Source organism: Eumetopias jubatus, unplaced genomic scaffold (assembly GCF_037043125.1).
Source record: "Eumetopias jubatus isolate StellerSeaLion01/CBP00866 unplaced genomic scaffold, mEumJub1_p1.0 scaffold_16, whole genome shotgun sequence".
NCBI classification, from domain to species: domain Eukaryota; kingdom Metazoa; phylum Chordata; class Mammalia; order Carnivora; family Otariidae; genus Eumetopias; species Eumetopias jubatus.
Window position 1 is genome coordinate 87381581 of NW_028274822.1, and position 19328 is coordinate 87400908.

Here is a 19328-nt window from a genome sequence, read left to right on the forward strand (position 1 = left end):
CCACCTCCTGGAAGGAAGGGCTCCTGTTCCTTTGGAGCAAGGAGCTCCTCTAAAAATAGACCCTGCTCCTTAAGCCCTTTCCGAGATGAGGAGGAGACTTCACATTCTCAGCCGCGGGGAAGGCCTGCCTCTCCCCAACCCTCCCAACGCATGCCAGCCGGGGCCCAGTGGTCCGGAGGCCTGTCATGGCCACAAACTCCCACGGGGAGCTCAGAGGCATGTAGGGGCAACCATGATCTTCCCCTCTGCCAACGCAGAGGTGAGACCGTGGGGCGGGTTTCTGGCAACACCAGGGTATAATGTCACGCGGGCGGGACTCCTGCCTCTTCTGTTCCCAGCTGCATGCCTGGAACCCCAACATGGCATCTGGTCTATCCTGGGGACACAGTAAATGTTCGCGGGATAAATGAGTAAAGCAGAGGAATTCCTGAGCACACCTGGGGCTAAGTGGGGGCCCCCAGATAAGATGGCCACAAGGCCACCATCTCTAAAACCCCGTAACTGGGGGATGCAGTTGTTCGGAAAGAAAAGAACTGCCTTCCCGTGGAAGGTGGAAAAGGAAACAGGAAGCAAAGTTCTGTTGTCAGAGCTCAGGCGTCCAGGGCAGAGGCGTGCTCACCAGGGCCCCAAGGCCAGGGCGACCTCCTGTGCCCTCCGCCACACCCACCCCAGCCGCTGAGGCTCGGAGACTCTCAGAGAGTGAATTAAAACAAGACAACAAAACAAAAATACAACAGAGCACTCTCTCTTCTTAGCACTTGGAGGCCTTTTTACAGCAACTGAAAAGAATGAGCAATTACAGAGAAAACAGCCCGCGGTGCCAACATGGGAACACAGGAGTGAGGGGGGCGCTCTGCGGAGGCCTCGTCTGCTGTGCCCTGTTCCCCAGAAAGGACGGGAGGCCCGGTGGCGGCAAGGGGCTTACCTGGAGCCCAAAGTAAGGAAGGGTGGAGGCTGGGCCCCATCCTCTGGGGAAGGCGGGGCCATATTTGGAAAACCACACCATGTGCTCTAGGGTCTAGACTTGGGGTCCAATCCCAAGCCCACCCCTGACTAGCTGTGTGACCTTGGGCCAGACACTTGCCACCTCTGAGCCTCAGCTTCCTTGTGTAAAAGGGGATCCTAATGGATCCTGTGTGCTTAGCAGAGTCAATGTGTTCGCACTGTGTCTGGGTAGGAACACTAGTGTTACCCCCCGGCATCTTCACCCCGAACATCCATCCTCCTTGTCTGCAAAGCTCAGACTGGCTGATTAGCGTCCAGGGAGAGGGGTGTGTGGGAGTTTAGAACAAGAAAAGGCAACACCACTTTCCCTGCTCTACCCCCCAAAGGCCTTGGCATGACAAGAGGGGGACAGGGCGAGGCCTGTGCCAGAGACTCGGGGACAGGAAATGGGATGAGATGGACAAGAAGCCCAAGAGGACCCAGGGCAGGAGAGAAAGAGCTAAGCACTGGGAGCCCCGCCTAGGCCACTGCCCACTCTCCGGAGGACCTCATACATGCCATGCCCGCCCCCCCCCCCCCGGCCCCAACCGCTCAGTTTCTCATCCAGGGAAATGCTTACATGAAAACACACGCGCGTTTTTGTCCATGTCACTGACTACGGCTTGCGGGAAATGAGGCGAGGCAGTGCTCAAGACCCTGCCCACTGCCAAGGCTTAGGAGCTCTGAAACTCCTGTCCTGCCCTGTTTACTGAGAGTGGGGAGCCCAGGCTGGGCCAGGGGCTCCAAGAGAAGAGAAGAGAGGTCCCTCAGGGCACTCTGTACAGCAGAGACTCACAAGGGCCATCCTAACGGGTTGTATCATATCTGGGATCTTAAAGAACCACGGAAAGAACATCAGTCCTACCTACTTAGTGAAGAGCAATCAATATTTGCAAGGAGGATCGATTAATACAATCTACCCCATTAATCAGATAAAGTCAGATGTTTAAGGAAGAGGAAACAGCAAGAGCGCCCCTGCACCCCCAAACTCCAAAGCTAGTGGGCGGTCCTTACCAGTGGGTCCGTGTGAGAAGGGTCCCTCGATGTCCTGCCACAGGAGGAGGGACGACTCACTAGGCACACGGAAGGGTGTTGGGGATGGTCCTGGTCCCCAGGACACACGTGTCAGCATCCTGCAGGGAGAAGCCGGTGGGGAAGGAGGTGAGACGCCGGCCGCTCTGGTCACTCAGGGCAACCCAGCTGGGAAATCGACAGGGCCCGGCCTCATCCTGGGCAACGCCAGAGACTGGAAACCTAGCTGTGCCGAGGGGAGAGGACAGGGGGTGCTGGGCTGAAGGAGTCTGCACTCAACAAACGGACCCGTCCAGGATGTGGTCCCAGAGGATGATGCCCCCGATACTGCCCAGGGCTCCCTGTGCTTCAGAAGAGAACCAGGACCCACACCCCCAGCACACAGGCGCTTTCTCAGCACTGAAACCCAACTCGGCCTCAACGTTGAGATTTTTCACCTATCAACCTAGGGGACTGCGGGACCCCAGGGTGCAGAAGGAAGGCAAACAGAAGAGAAGGGGGGAACGGCAGCCTAGAGCTCTTGGCCACCAGCCAGGAGCATCCTGGTGCCCGGGGCGGGGTCGGGAGCAGCGTCACGGGGTGATGCAGACAACTCTCTCCTTCCCGTCAAGTCCCTGCAGTTGGGCGGTGTGTAACTGGAGACCCACCTCCACCAGATATCCGGAGGCCAGAGATGAACACGCACATGATGGAAAAGGTGGAGAAATGGATTTCTGGGGAGTCCCGGGTGCAATCAGCTTCCAAAACATCCGAAAATTCACAGGCACTGCTAAAGCCGCCACCCAGCCCGGGGCTCCCACCGTGGCCCACACCTGCAGCTCAACACATGCTTGTTTGTCTGACGTACTTGCCAGACCCCACACGGGGCCCAGGTAGCGGGTAGCAGCCGAGGAGGCTTTCCCCTGACCGTGACCAGAAGGCAGCCCCCCCCCCAACCTGCCACAACTGGAGGCTGTAGAAGTCATGGTTCTTTAGGAACCAATCTTCAGCTCCAGAGAGACCCCCGCCAAGAGCTGAGGCCAGGCCCCAGCGGCTCCAGGGACACCAGCCTAGGCCCGCATGTTCTGGACAGAGGCACAGGAAAAGTGAGGGGCATTCCGTGGAGGCTCGGGACAGCAGAAGTGATCAAGTGCCGAATGAGGGCACAGGCAGTAAGAGTTCAGAGGAGGGAGAGAATCTAACTGGGGACAGCACAGCAGTGGGAGGTGTGGCTGCGAGCAGGAGAGACCAGCTTTTCACACGCCCACCCTCCGCAGTGCAGGCCCACACTCCCGGAGGAGCCACGGCCAATTCTGCAAAGTCCTCTTCGGGCCGGGCCTGCAGGAGTTGAGGCTCCGTCTTGGCCGTTCACCTGCCCCTCCTGTCCACGGCCGCACCCCCATATACACGCTTGGACCCGCAACGCGCAAAAAGTCTCAGGGGTCCCAGGTCCCCGTCCCCCGGCTGGGCATGCAGGGGAGGGGGAGAAGGGGAGAGCTCCAGCTTCTCTCCTCTACGTTCCACCGAATTCCACAGCTCACTGCACGCACACATGCCCTGCCTCCCTGTGGTTTCTCCATTCTGTTTCTTCGCTTCCACCACAAAACCTCTAAACCCAGTGTGAGGTCAGTGTTAAGTCTCCCCCACCCCCCGCCCCATTTCAGAGGTAAGGAAACCCGTGGGGAGGGAAGGGGCTTTGCCATGGTAACACACCAGTCAGTGGTAAGCCGGATTCTGAAGTCCGGCCCCTCTCCACTCCACCGTGACGCCTCTGGTGGGTGAGAAGGTCAACTGTGACTCAACCCGGCAGAATGAGATCTGCGGGGGCTGCGAGAGAAAAACGCGCACTCCTTAGAGGTGCACCGTGGGGAAATCATTTTTCTGACAAAAAAAAGCACTTAAAGTCCAAAAAGTGAACGCAGGATCTGCTTAAGGAGCGAGTCGGCTCCTCGGGGAACCTCTAGGGACCTAGGGAGGTGGGGGGGGGGCACAAATCATCACTGGAATGAAATCGGAAGATATTGCCAGGTTAGGCAGGTTTCCTCCATGACTCCTCACACGAAAGGCAAAAAGTCCACCAGCCCATCCCTTAGGGAAGATGAGAAATCACAATAAAGCCGTTGCTGAGCGCTATTGCATGCACCTTCCACGCAACCTGTCGTTGCTGTGGTCTAGGGTGGGGGGGGGGGGTACGGAAACCAAATAAGACGTAGTGGTGTATTTGTTGCTGATGATCAGGAACAGAAAGAAAACATGTTACGCCTTTAAGTTTTTCTCCCCAGTTTTATTGAGATATAATTGACAAACCGGTGATATATTTAAAGTGAACGAGACGGGATGTTTGACACACCAGGGAGAGTTCCCACCATAGAGTTAATTAGCACATCCATCACCTCACAGAGCTACGCTTTTTTGGGAAGGTGGGGGGAGAACACATAAGTTCTAGCCTCTTAGCGAATTTCAATCATACAATACAGTATCATCAACCATACTCATCCTGTTACACGTTAGGTCCTCTCCTTGACGTTTCAAAAGCTAAATCTTCACTACGCCTCCTGAATGATTTGGAAAATGGCCGGGGGGGGGGGGTGCGTGTGTGGAAAAAATACATAAATAAAACCCACCTTTTGGAGGAGTCAGAAGGGCTTCCCTGAAAATTTCTCAGATCCCTGACTGATTTCAGTCAGTGGACATGAATTAGTAAGTGAATCTGTTTCTCTATACAACTTCTATTAATAGGATATCGGTCTCTTCTCATCCCCACTAAATAAATGTCAAACAAACACTTAAAGAATACCAGTTTGATGGGGTGCCAAGCTACTAGCTTGCCCAGACGTCTGTATGTCTCAGGCATAAGTTCCAAATGAGTGGGTGGTATAACTGAAGTTAAACACCGTGGTTTCCATCCCCCGTTGACATGGAGACCGGGAGGCAGAAGAGCGTGCACAGACGGACAGATGCGGAGGGTGGGGGGTACCACGGGCCACCGCGCGGGCTGCTGGCCCAGGCCGAGCCGCCACAGCTTTTCCTTCCTTCCCGACGCACGGCTCCTTGTTGTTGACATACAGTCTGCAGGTCATACGTTCACCCTTCTAAAGTGTACAATTCAGCGCATTTGGCGCATTCACAAAGCTGTGCGGCCACTGCGCTCTCTAGTTCCAGAACACTTCTTTCGACCCCGAAGAGAGACCCATACCTTTTACCGCACACTCCCGGTCCCCCGCTCCCTCAGACCCTGGACAACGCCAACCTGCTTCTGTCTCTACAGATTTGCCTGTTCTGGGCGTTCCATACAAGTGGGCGCGTAACACATGGCCTTCTGTGTCTCTGAGCATCGTGCTTTCCAGGGTCATCCGTGCTGTAGCAGGGGTCAGCGCTTCCTTCCTTCTTATGGCCGAGTCATAGTCCACTGGAAGAACACCCCACGTTCTGTTTATCCATCCACTGGAGTTGCTTCCACTGTGGGGCTATTGTGAACAGAGCTGCTATGAGCACCCACAGACAAGCTTTTGTGTGCAGGTGTGTTTAATTCTTTGGGATCTATACCTAGGGGTTCCTAATGTATTCATAAAATAACTTAAAACAAGCAATACGTCTGTATTTTTGAAAAGATAAAAAAGGTGCAAGGTGAGCGTGAGTTTCAGTTTTGTCCCAGCTCCTCTCCTCAAGAGGCCAAGAGGCCAATACCAATTCTGGGTTGATTCTCCCAGTGGCAGCCTACACACACACACACGCACGTGCACGCACGCACGCACACACACACACACACACACACACACACGAGAAACCCGGCAACCAGGGAGGCTGGAGTCAGCCTCAGATGCTTTGGAAAGAGCAGCCCAGGGTCCAGTGCGCGTCCCATCTGAAGCCGCTGAGCAGAGAAGAGGTGAGGCGGCTGGGTGGCTGAGGGGAGGCCTGGGGGTGGCAGGCTCTGCCATCTCTCAGCTCTGTGGCCTCGAGCAACTTAACCTGTGTGCTTAACCTCCCTGGGACTCAGCTTCCTTCTCCGTAAAAGAGTGCTGACATGGGTACCCACGTAACAGAACTGCTGTCAAGAGCCGAGGAGCTACGGAGCGCAAGCGCTAGGCACCATGCCCGGCCCACGGTAAGTGCTCAGTGTTTGCTGCGCTGTGGTTCGACTGCTGCTCATCCCTCTGACCTGGTCCTCAGTTTCCTCATCTGGAAGATGGAGGCAGGCACCTCCCACGCACAGTTACAGTGTGGAACACACAAGACCCCTGGGCCCAGCATGCTACCATTTCTGAGTGGCTGGCACTCAGGAAAGTCAGAGCAGCTACACTGCGTCCCCGCACCCCGGCGTCAGGCTCCAGGCCCCTCCCCAAGGAGATGCCAGATCTCCCTGCTCCACGCCTGCAGCTCTGACTTCTCCCAGCTGAGCTCCCCACACGCGCCCTCCCACATGCACAAAGGAGGAGCCTGCATCTTGGACCCCACACCTTGGACAGGTCGCTGGATTTCTTATTTCTTGTCCCTTCCCCCCCAACACCCTCCTTCCGGATCCTTCTCTCTGCTTTCTCGACAGACACTGTACTCTGGAGCTGAGCTTCCTTCTCTGAATCCCAGACTGTGGAGGCAGCAGGGAAACCCTCAAGGACCTTCAAAGTTGAGAGCCCTCAAGTGAGGAAGGAAGCATTAGCAGGGCCATCAGAAAGCTGTTAGGAGCAATTTTCCTCCCAGCTGGCAAAAGGCAAAGCAGAGGCCGAGGAAGAAACCGGGACCTGGGAAGGCAGACCAGGGAAGAGAAACTGAACAATGCTTCCTTGGGCGTGCAAAAGTTCACGGGGGAGAGAACCATCGCATGCACGCGCGTACACGCGCGCGCGCGCGCACACACACACACACACACCCCCCAAACAGGAGAAATTCTTAGCCCGCAGCAGTTGGTAGCATTATGTAAAATTCCAAGCCCACAAAAATATCATTTGGATGATAAAAAGTTAAATTTAGCTAAGTACAGAGTGACTAATACTATGAGGGACAGGCAGCACCCCCAGTTGCCTGGAGCTGATACAGCTGGCTTTTAGAAACTTCTGACAAGTAAGCAGGGCCTGGTGCAGCACAGAATAACAGATTATATAACAGGAGGAACAGCCACAAGTGATAGAAGACCGACCGTGAGCGCCGCAGGCTCCCAGCGGGGACGGGGCGGGCCCCGCTCTGGCTTGAGCTTCTCCAGCAGAACCTCGCCTCTGGACGCCCAGGCCACAGGCATCTGGGCGTCCAGAGGCATCCGAGAGGGGAGCCAGGCCTTGGAGGGTGTGTGCGAGCGGGCCCACCGGCCTCTCTGCAAAGGTCTTTTCCCAGAGTGGTTGTGGCGGGCAAGGTGACCGTGGCGGACCCAATGAGCCGCGGCCTCGCGCAGTCCCGGCCCTCAGAATCCAGTCTGGCCCCAAGCCCCGTTCTAACCGACGGAACGGGCTGGAGGTAGCCCTGGGCCAGCTTCGGGCCCCAGCCCTGAGGAAGGCCTGGCCAAGAACTGAAGGCAGAGAGACTCAAACAGATATTTGCACACCTCTCTTCATGGCAGCAACTGTTCATGAAAAGGAAAAGGTGGACACAACTCAAATGTTCATCTGCAGATGAATGGATAAACAAAATGTGGTCCGTCCACACAGTGGAGTATTGCTCATTCTTAAAAAGGAAGACCGTTGAGGATGAGCCCGGAGGACACAAGCCAGTCACAAGTGAACAAATACCGCGTGGTTCCACCCACCTGAGGTACCCCGAGGAGTCTCGTTCACAGGGACAGAAAGTAGAAGGGTAGGTGCCAGGGGCTGGGGAGGGAGGGAAAGTTGTTGTGCAACAGGGACAGAGCCTCAGCCTTGCAAGACGAAAGAGTTCTGGAGGTGGGAGGGTGGTGAAGGCTGCACAACAGAGTGAATACACCTAATGCCACTGAACCGGACACTTGAAAATGGCTAACATGGTAAGTTTTATGTTATATGTATTTTACTACAATAAAAAATTAGATTAAAAAAAGGAGGCGGAGGAGGAGGCCTGCATACTTCTGTGTTTGTGTGCTGGGGGGGAAGCAGCCACCATGGAGGAAGCCCAACTCTCTGGAGATCCCTGAGCTGTGAGAAGCCCAAGCCAGGCCCGGGGGAGAGGGGATGAAGAGGGGAACCACCGTCCCAGCCAAGAGCTCCAGCTGACAGAGCCCAGTGCCAGCCCCGACCTACAAACCATGGCAGTGGGGCCATCTTGGAAATGGATCTTCCACCCCCAGGCAAGCTGTCCCAGCTGACACCAGTGGAGCAGAGATGAGCTGTCCCCACCAAGCCCTGCCCAAATTGCCACGGTGTGAGCAAATAAAATGGTTGATGTTTTAAGCCACTAAGTTGGAGAGCACTCTTGCAGTGATGGATGACTGACACAGCAGTCAGGATCTCTAATGGCTTCGGGGGAAATGTCTGTTCCTAATGTGAGACCGATGCAGGTCTTTCACGTGCTCACAGGTGAGTCACAAAGACAAGGCCTGAATAAGTCCCAGGAGGAGACTCCTTTTCTACTCCCCAAATCCCAACAGAACACGCGCTGAAATCCAGCAGCTGCTGTGCAGGCCGTGGGTCTCTCCAACCATTCGTCGCAGCAGCCAGGCCTTCCGCTGACTGACTCGACCGTCCTGTCAGGGCAGGGATGTGTACGCTATGCACGCAGATGCTCCCTGTGTGTGGGGGGGGTGGGGGTGGGGGATGACCCCAGCGATGGGGCTGAGACCAGAGTTCTCACTGGGCTGGCTCTGGTTGGGTCAGTTCCCTCCTCTGGGATCCATGTCTCCATGCGTCCAGTGAGGAGGCTGACCACCAAGGGGCCTCTCCATTCAGCCCCAACATTCCACAACCTTCTAGTTTTGGCAGAAGGGAGTGCGGGAACGTAATCCAGAACACCGAACACAGGCCAGATGACCGGCACCAGGATTTACAAGGCGGGCACACACACTCCTCCAGCTCTGCTTCCTGAGAACCCCGCTCTCGTCTCTGTGCCTGTCACAGACCATTCCTTCCACAGTGTTTCCTGTGCCAGTCTGGCGCGGTCCAGTTTCCTCTTCCTAAGTGACATCCGTAGCCCCCCAATTCAAGGTGGGACTGGGAGAGTAGTTCTGTGAGTAGGGGAACGTACACTCCTTCCAAGCCTGGCCCCTTCAAATGCCCACGTGACCCTCAACGCCCTCTGTCTTCACTCACCAGCCAGCTGACTGCCCAGGTCCAGGGGAGGACCCCAAGGGAACCCCAGGGGGTGGCAGAAACACCACAGGAAAGGATGCTGGATCCCCGAATCACTGCATGGAGGCCACCCCCAGAGCATCCAAGTCAACTGCAAGAGTGAGAACAAGCCAGTAAGGGATAAGCCGCTGAGACTATAATAATTGTTTGTTATAGCACTAGCGTTACTTATCCTAACTAACATATTCACCAAACCATTACTACACATCAAACATGTGAAGGATACAGAGCAGAATCAGGCCAAGGCCTGATCTTGACCCCCTTGGCATCACCAACCAAGTTAGCAGTTCAGGGAGATCAGATATCGACCGGTTCTGCACCCAGCAAGCACACGCTAAGCCCACGATGAGAGCTTCTTCACAGATCCAAGCCCCACTCATACTACCTGCTTCCCAAAACCTTACAAGCTAGGTTCGCATCCCCCAAACACAAATGAATAAAGAAAGAAAGAAATCAAAAAAGGAGAAAAACCTAAGACTCCTGAGGACAATCTATAAGCAAATGAGTAAAAATTTTAGCTGTGTGCTTCCTGGTAGGCAGAGCAAAGAGGGAAATCTGCTGGGCCACAGGGCTCTTGCCAACAGTGAAAAACATCCTGGTTCATGCTGACAAGCAAACTTTTCCCTGCTAAGAGCTCTAAGGGAATGTTCCCCAGGGTCTCCACGTGAAGGATTCGGTGTTTGGGCAGGAGGCAGCAAGAGGCGGCCAAGCTTGCCCTGAAAGCTGTCCCCTCCGCCGGTGGCCCAACTGCTCTTGACTGCGGCGAGCTCCTGAGTAATTCCTCCTCCTTGTTAATGTCAACACGGCAGCACGTGACGATGACGGAAAATAGTTACATACCTACCACCTATGGGGTGTTCAGACCATCTGGCTACTCGATGCAGTATCTATTGTCAGACACACGCCCGTCCACAAACTTTACGCCTTGGACTGATGGAGGCTGGGCTGATGGAGGCCCGGCCCCAGCTCGCTCCCAACCACGGGGACCCGAGAGAGGGGTCTGCAGCCTGAGTCTCGGCCGGCCTGTGCCCCGTTGGCCTCCGCCCCTGCGGGCCGAGAGCAGAGCCCTAAAACTCCCACCTTCTGCTCTGTCTGGGCTGAGCACCGATAATAACAGTCTCACTTCCATTTATCAAGGACCCCCCCAGGCCTCGAGTGCTCCAAACAAGACTTCACTCGGCAAGACAGCTCGACTCTGCAGCCACCTGGGGGATTTCTGAAGCAATCCCGTGGGGCTGCTGTGGATTCTCAGGCAAATCCGGTGCCACTCGCTTGTGTTTGAAGCTGCTTCTACTGAAGCTTTGTCACGCTCGGGGGTGGGGGCAGGGACAAGGATGTGGTATCATGGCTCCAGGAGGACGGAGAATGGCAGCCTTCACCTTGCCCACGTGAGAACTTCTTCCTTCTGTCCCATGTGGCTCTGCTGAATTGTGATACCAAGCTGAATTTCTGGGTTGACATTAAATGTTTTCCTTTTTTAAGGAATTCGGGGTGTTGGGTGGGCTGTTTCATTATTATTTTCTTAATTTTAGTAAAAGCAAAAAAGTTCCATTCGGAGCCTGTTCAAAAGTAGTGATTTTCTTAATGGGAAGCGTACGCTCGCCACCCACATGAGGAGCTATGTCAGCTCAGCAATCACAGTGGCCTGTGAATTCGGTAGGTCGTGTCACCTTCTTGACGAACGTGAGTCAAATGGAAACTCGTCACAGGTGCCTGGGTGGCCTCCCGTGGTGGTGTCAGGCTCTGACAAAGGCTTTCAGATGGGTGCACTGTAGGGAAGGTAGGGCTATGTTTCCATCAACCATGAACCCACAGCGTTCGGGGCTCTTTCACAAGCAACACCCTCTAAGACATAAAACGCCCCAGCCAGGGTGTTCAGGGACCAGGTAGCACACGGTTTGAGCTCCGGCCACCTCGCCTCCTGGAGTCGGAGTTTGAGCCGTGTGCAGCGCGGGGTGAGACAGTGTGGCTGGGAGCGATCACGAGCGGGTCGCCCAGTCCCAGGGTGGCCAGGACACACTGGTCCACATCAGGGGGCTCTCCATGGCCTCGGAACCAACCCGGGGTCCTGCTCTTTCCTGGGACACGTGCTTCGCTCTCTGCAAGTAGGGGGAGGACCAGAGACCCACGCATGGACAGAGGACCCTGAAAAAAGTCATAACCCACAGCCAGACACAGCACAAGGCCCTTTCTCCACCAAAGTAGCGTTGCCTGAGTGAGAGTCAGCTCGTGCACACGCCCTCTAAAAGCAGAGGCTCCACTGGTCCCATGCCCAGCACCTTGAGGAGGCTGGTGACAGCGCAAAAGGCCAGGCGACATCTCTGGGACCCTCTTCCGTGCTGGTCAGATCCCTGGAGCCCCAGCATCTACTCTGAGCCTCCAAGCAGTCTCAGACAGACGTCTGCTCTACTCCCCAGCTTCTAGGTGGGACGAGGCAAATGCTCTTCTTTGCAAACGTTATCTGAGCCACTGGGGACACAGGAATCTGGTGACAAAGATCACACCCAGTCACTGCTTGTGGAGGCTCACTCATAGGAGGCTCAGGAAACACCCAGCAGCGGGCCAGGGACAAGCTTCTTGTCTCATTTCCGAGATAGCACCTCAGGATGGGGAAGGCCAGCCTCAGGCCCTCATGTCAGAAACGGGATCTTTTCGGGGACCACGGAGCCCCTACAGGCCCAGCCGAGCTCCTTCCCCAGGGAGGTCTCTGTCTCCCGCCCTCAGCATCTCCCGAGTGGCGCTCACACCCGGGTAGGTGGTCAGCACCAGGCACCACCAAACTCTTGCCAGTTCAAGGTGACATGAGAACATACTTAACAGAGCAAGCTGTTCAAAAAGCTCCACATACATGCTCTTGGCATTCTTAGATTAGATCCTTCCTATTTTTTAGCACCCTCTGCTCACAAGAGGGTGGCTACAGGGAACGGACGCTGCTCTGTGTATGTGGTTAATTACACGGGACACAACGTTTACCATCTTAAGCACTTGTGCAACCGTCACCACCATCCCTCTCCAGAAATGTCCCATCCTCCCAAACAGCAATTCTGTACCCCTTAAAACATACTTCCCATTGTCCCTCCTCCAGCCCCTGGTAACGTCTGTGAGTCATATAGCTCTTTAAAGGTAATGTCCTGGGGCGCCTGGGTGGCCCAGTCGGTGAAGCATCTGCCTTCGGCTCAGGTCAAGATCCCGGGGTCCTGGGATCAAGCCCCACATCGGGCTCCCTGCTCAGTAGGGAGCCTGCTTCTCTCTCTCCCTCTGCGGCCTCCCCTGCTTGTGCTCTCTCTCTCTCTCTAATAAATAAATAAATAAAATCTTTAAAAAAATAATAATATTCTTACCTTAGCAAAATTATTTTGTAATTTTACAGGTCCTGTTGTAATTTTAAAGCATCTGGTGCTTCTCAGATCCTTGGTGATGGACAAGTTGACAGAGGAGGGGCAACCCCCACCAGGAAGGCACCATCCCAGCCACCATCTGCTAGGAGGAATCAAGGGCCCCCTCCCGTGCCGTGTGCAAGTGGGCACCTAATGGGAACCGGCGTCCTTAACCAGCTGGGCCAGGAACTCCGCTAGAGCTGCCCTTTGCGGTAGAAAAGGCTCTCACATGGTTTTCTCCAGATTCTCATTTTACTTAAAAGCTCTTCCTTGCCTGGGGTTTTGAGGTTAAAAACCACTGCCTCGCACTCACACATTGTAAGTGGGAGTGTAAACTGGCACTACCTTTATGGAGAGCACTTTAGCAACAGCTATGGAAAATAAAAGGAAAACACCCCTCCACCTAGCAGTTCTACTTCTGGGAATTTAGTCCACAGGTATGAGAGGAAATGTGCATGAAAACCTCCAGACCAGGACGGAGACTCCCTGCGGCACTTTTTGCTTTCAGGCTTCTGCCATTACAATCCAAAACGCTGTGAAAAAGATTTAACTAATGATGATACATCCATCAGCCGAACATGAAGCCCAGCATTAAAAAAGCCCGGGCAATCTAAGTGAACCAACAGAGGGCCACCGCCAGGATGTACCAATTGTTAAGTCAAAATAGCAGGAGCACAATGGTAGGCAGCCATTTGTGAGGTGGTTTTTTTTTCCCCCTAAGTAATACATATTCATATATGCAGAGAATCTTCCTGAGAGAGTACACACATGCACAAAACTTAGTGATGGTAGTCGCCTCTGGGGAGAAAAAGAGGGAAACCACAGACAAGAGTACAAACAAGTCAGCTTGGTACCAAGTGTAAGGTCTTTACGTAACCAAACAATGCTTTTCATATCAAGTATGGCCTTTATCCTCTATTTTATTTTAACTAATCGTTACACCCAGCATGGGGCTCGAACTCACAACCTTGAGACTGAATCACCTGCTCCACCAACTGAGCCTGCCAGGCGCCCCATCCTCTATTTTATTATTTTATCATAACCGATGAGTTTCAAGTTCCATAAATCAAAGAACATATCTAATTTATTTTTAAAACCCGGCTAATGCCTGGCATAACATCATGTACAATTTTATGTGTGCGTTTTGTAATTTTTTTTAATAAATGAGAGAATAAGTGGATGATTAAGTGAATGAATAGTGAAAAAAGCATTTGAAAAATTATAAATGTTCTCTGAAGACTAGAAAGCTGTGAGTCTTGAGTTGTTAGGGAAGGAAGAGTAGAGTGGAAATAGGCACTGGTTGATAATTGATTATCTCGGTAGAAAAAGCAGACTCATTCAAGGAAGAATCACACCACGGAGAGTATGGGTCAGTCGCTGTTAGAAGTTTACTGGACAAGAAGGCACCCGGCTGGCTCAGTCGGAAGAGTGTACAACTCTTGATCCTGGGGTTGTGAGTTCAAGCCGACACTGGGTGTAGAGGTGACTTAAATAAATTAATTTTTTTTTTAAAGGGAAGTTTATTGAATGAGAGTTTTTAAAATTTAAATTTCAGTTAACTATATTTTTTAAAAGCCAACATTTAATGTTTCTTTTCATACAGAAGAATGCAAAGAAAGTAACGAGTGCTCCAAATGATTTTAAAATATTTTTTAAGACCCTATTCCAGTCCACCTTTTAATTGCATGAACCATATATTCCTAAAGAATCAGAAAGTAGATAACAAAGTCATCACTTTTCCAGTGAGGCAATAATACTTCTTAAAAAGCTCCCCAGGGATTGGTGCGAACCCAGCTTGGGAACTCTTGCCCTATGATCGTCCACGACCCCATCTGCCAGCGGCCAGCAACCTTGACCCTTTAGAAGTGGGCTGACCAGCACAGCAAGGTCACCAGGCTGCCCGGAAAAAGCTGTCACAAAGCCCAAGAACTTCAGTTACACTGGCCCCCGCCGGGGGGGTGGGGTGGGGAGGGTTGTACCATGACCGTGGCTAAACTAAGGCAAAACATTAACAGCAGCAAAACTGCACCGAGGAGAGAAAAGGAGAAGAGAGAGGAAAAAGGGAAGGCTACCTGACAAGGAATTAGGGGGAGCCCGGGGGCTCCGCCCGAGGGCCGTCTGGCAGTCACGCCCCATCCCGTCCCTCTGAGCGCAGCCCTGCTGCCATGGCCAAGCTCCATCTGCATCCTCGTGGGGCCGGCCTGCTGAGTGATTCAGAAATCCCTAAGAGACTGAATTATACCTACTGTCCACCGTTTACCAAAGCGAGGCAAGAAGTGCCTTCGAGAAAGAGCAGGAGCATTACTGGGGCCATGGGAAGACCTCCTCGGCCCCGAAGCTTCTGAGGTGACCTCAGCCGAACGACCACGTGTGGCCTCATCTTCGTTCCGGCTTCTACCAGGGCTTCCGATACCTGGACTCTCCTCACCAGCCACTCTGGGGACGCCCAGGCAGGGACGCGCGACAGGGTGACCGGGAGACCCCGAGGGCCCATCTTGGAGAACAACATACTGAGGTCCTCTTTCCACACGTTGTGTCCCCAGTCCGGGATTGGTGCTGAGCTTAAGACATTCTCAGACTCCTCAGAAGAAGTGTGTGAGGATGGCGCTGTGGGCCCTCTATCACAGATGAGGAACTTCTGCTTCAAGGAGCTCAGCCTAAACCCCACAGACACAAAATGGGACCACCAGACTCGGGGTGCCGGGCTCCTGACTCCCGGGCCACACCTGCATAATCCCAACACTGGACGGGAAGCTCAGCCCCACGGAACAGCCTCCACCTGACCCTGGGAAGGCTCTGGAATGCTCTGCATTGCATCCCTGTCCCTACATTTCCCTGGGATTCTGGGCTTCAGGACTTCAGGGAGGCAAAGCAGGTGCAGGAGCTGCCCAAGACCTCCTGGCTGTTACTCTTATTTCTCACCAGGAAAGAAGGCCACCAGCTTGTGGACACCCAAGCCCTATGCCAAAGATGCTTCTTCCCATCGATCTACCTGCCTGTGACCTCTGACACCTAGGAGAGTGATGGCGGCTGCGTACCTATATTGGGGCTTGGCCACCACACTGTCTCACTACTTCTAATTACTTTTCAGTGTGTCCACTTTGAAAACCTAAGAGGAACACTGTATCCATTTCAAAACATTAATCCTGCAAGCTCCTTTCCAGGAGTTCTGCACTTCCTTTTCCCAGCCCGCTGGCCTGGCTTCAATCTACAGCGATGTTTAATATTGATGGCAGGGGGTAAGTGTGTCTCAAAGGGATGCCTCTCCCAGCAGGAGTTTTTAGACACTGTCGTGACACAGTCTGCAGAAGCATTCTGGGCCCCTCAAACATCCGTTGCAAGACGCTGCTGCAGTGTTTTGCTATTAGGAGGAGGTCGCTACTGACTGGAGACGTTCTTTGCCACACTGCAATCTTGTGTCCATTCCTCAGTCTCGAGGTTATTAAGAGTAATGGATTTGAACTTTATCAAATGCTCTTCTGGAATCTACTGAGAGTATCTAAGTGGGTTTTTCCCTCTTTTTGCTTCTAGTACATCTGCTCATAAATAATCATCTGCTTACGTTTTTGAGACTGGTCCACAACCCAGTATAATACGCATACACACACACACACACACACACACACACACACACACACACACACAATGCACACCATCTGAACAGCAGGCTGGTATTTGTGATTTCATGGGTCACACACAGGGCACAGTGAGGACTAGAGGAACCATACACAAATCAGGTGAATCATAGAGGGCTTCCTACAGGAGGTGGCAGAGAAGACCCAGGAACATCTGGATTTGAGTCCTGCCTCATGTGGAGCCCAAAGGCATGCTTTCCTAGCCCATAATTTTCTCCGCAGTAAAACAGAAGTAATCATAGAGCAAAGGAGCCCTTCAGAGGCACCCAGCTCAGCCTCCTACAAGTGCAGATGGAGAGAGGTTCAAAGAGGAGAGCTGATTTGCCCAAGGCCACAGCTCCCCCACCCCAGTCTTTCTTGGCTCCAAGGGGAGGGGAGAGAAACAAAGAGAGCTTTGAGATCTTGGGCAGAAAGGAAGCAGAGAACCCCGGGTGTGTATGACTTTCCCTGTAATAAACGTTCTTGTTGGCACCTGGGAAGGGGCCTAAGTCAGGAGGCGGCCAGCGTGCTCGACTCAGGGTGAGGAGGGCAGTGGTCGGAGGGCCTGCCGGGGAGAAGGGGGTGACCCTGGGGCCTCCCTCTCACACATCCAGGTCAATAGGGATGTCCCTACCTTGTGTACCAACACACCTGAGCAGACACACATGAGTGGCTTTTCACTGAGGTCATTCACTCACTCATTCATTCAACCAGTATGGAGACTGCACTGGGTTGAAGGGTGTGCCCCCCAAAACTCATGTCCTTCTTGGAACCTCAAAATGTGACCTTATTTAGAAATAGGATCTTTACAGATAACTTAGTTAAGGTGAGGTCACACTGGACTAGGGGGGGCCCTGATCCAGTATGACTGGTGTCCTCACAAGAAGAGACCCGGACACACACACACACACACACACACACACACACACACACACACACGGAGGACAACCACACAGAGACAGAGGTGGAGAGAGGAGGCGTGAGTCTGTGAGTCCAGCTACACCAAGGATGGCTGGCCGCCACCAGCAACGGGAAGTGAGGCCTGGACCAGATTCACCCTCAGAGCCCCGCGAAAGAACCAACGCTGCCCACACCCTGCACGTGTACTTCAGACCTCCAGAACCGTGAGAGAATACGTTTCTGTGTTTTAAGGCCCGCAGTGTGCGGTGCTTAGTTACACAGCCCCAGGAATCGAATACGAAGACAGAGAAGCAGCCCCAGGCTTTGCCTACAGGGCAGGAGGCTCCATGAGGCACAGGGGGGGTTGGTGTGGCCTGGAACCCCTCCAATCACATCACCCCTTCCTCCCTGCCCCAGTCAGCACAGGCCTCACCCTCCCAGCCAGCCACACCTCTGCTGCACCTCCAGAACTCTTGGAAGCCTGTGACCTCTCCCTGGTAGAGACCCGGGATCCCAGCACCTCTGCAGGCCACAACAAGAGTGAATCAAAGGCTTGCCAAGCTCTGAGAGGCACCAGGCACCGTGCGAGGCACACATACTCTCCTTGAAATCTCACGACCAGTCAAAAGGCAGGTGAGCCAACAGAAGCTTGGTGAGAGCCGGTGACCCACTCGGTTCCCCCAGCAGGTCTGTGGCAGGGCCACACACCCACGCTGTCTGCACGGGGCCTCGACCACACGCGGGGTCCGTTCCTCTGCACACCCCCGCCTGACTCCCCCGGGGGGTTGCAGCTGCACCTGCCCTCGGTGGAGCCGGCTCCCACTCGCTTTGCAGCTGTGGACGCCAGGGACCCTGGGCAGATGGCATCTGCTCTTTGAAAAGGTATTTATCTTTCCACTCACTGAGAGCAAGCAGCGCCATAAAAGGACATGCCCGACGTCAGGTGCACAAGTGTTCCATAGAGACAGATGTCGTGCACACACAGGGATTGCTCTTGGCCGTTAACTGCCAGGGACACCCTCCCCAAAGAGCAGGAGGACCAGTGCACAGGCTTTCCGCTGAGCTGGGGGGCCTTGGCGGGGTCTCTTCCGATGCCTGGAGGAAGTTCCCTAAAAGTAAAAGCAAGGTGGCGTCCAGCCCAGTCTCACCTGAGGTCCAAGACAAGCCTGATTGGGTTCTTTTTTTCCTTCCATTTTAACCATTTTTAAATGCACCATTCACAGGACATTCAGTGTTGTGCAACCACCACCACAATTTCCAGAACATTTTCATCATACCAAACAGAAGCTCTACACCCACTAAACACTAACTCCTCCCCCTGGACCCCGGTCACCGCCATTCTACTTTTGGTCTCAATCAACGTGCCCATTCTGGGATCCGCACACAAGCAGAATCATACTATCCTGCTCTCTTGTGACTGGTTTCTCTCACCCACCTTAATGTTTTTGAGATTCACCCACACCATAGCACATGTCAGAAACCCCCTCCTTTTTTTTTTTTTTTTTAAGATTTATTTACTTGAGAGAGAGAAAGCAGGGGGAGGGGCAGAGGGAGAGAAAATCTCAAACAGGCTCCGGGCTGAGCGTGGAGACTGACAGGGGGCCGATCCCACGACCCTGAGATCACAACCCGAGCCGAAATCAAGAGTCAGACACTCAACTGAGCCACCCAGGAGCCCTTCCCTCCTTTTTTATGGCTAAATGATATTCCACTGGATGGACATCCACGTTCGTCCATGGCTGATGGATGGTTGGGTTGTTCCCACCTTCTGGCTATGAACAGTAATGCTAGGAACGTGGTATACAAACAAACAGCTGTTCAGGTCCCTGCCCTCAGTGCTTCTGAGAGTGGAATCGCTGCGTCCCAGGGTGACTGTGTGTCACGGTTTCAGGAATCCCTGGACTGTTGCTGCAGCAGCTGCCCGTTTCACACTCCCACCAGTGTGCACAAGGCTTCTCGTCTCTCCACACCCTCATCAACACTCATTACTTCCAATTTTTGGAGAATAACCAAGCCTGAGATTCGAAAAGGAGGATTTTTTAAAAGAGTGGCATCTGCCCACTTCACGCGTGCCGTTCTGTGCAGAGCCGCAGAGCGTGCTCTGTGCAGCAGAGTCAGGAGACACCAGTTCCAGCCCTGGTGCTTCCAGCTGTGCAGCTCGGGACAAATACCTCAGCGCCTCGGAGCCTCAGTTACGT

At 53.6% G+C, this 19328-nt stretch overlaps 1 protein-coding gene across 4 annotated transcripts in view; it reads right to left on the reverse strand.

Moving 5' to 3' along the window:
* PITPNM2 (phosphatidylinositol transfer protein membrane associated 2) overlaps window positions 1-19328 on the reverse strand; it is a 131133-nt gene that overhangs the window by 98589 nt on the left and 13216 nt on the right. For all 4 annotated transcript variants that reach the window (XM_088019453.1, XM_088019456.1, XM_088019454.1 and 1 more), the window contains exon 2: window positions 1999-2117. The gene's annotated coding sequence lies outside the window, so the exon portion shown is untranslated. The remainder of the gene's footprint in view (window positions 1-1998; window positions 2118-19328) is intronic.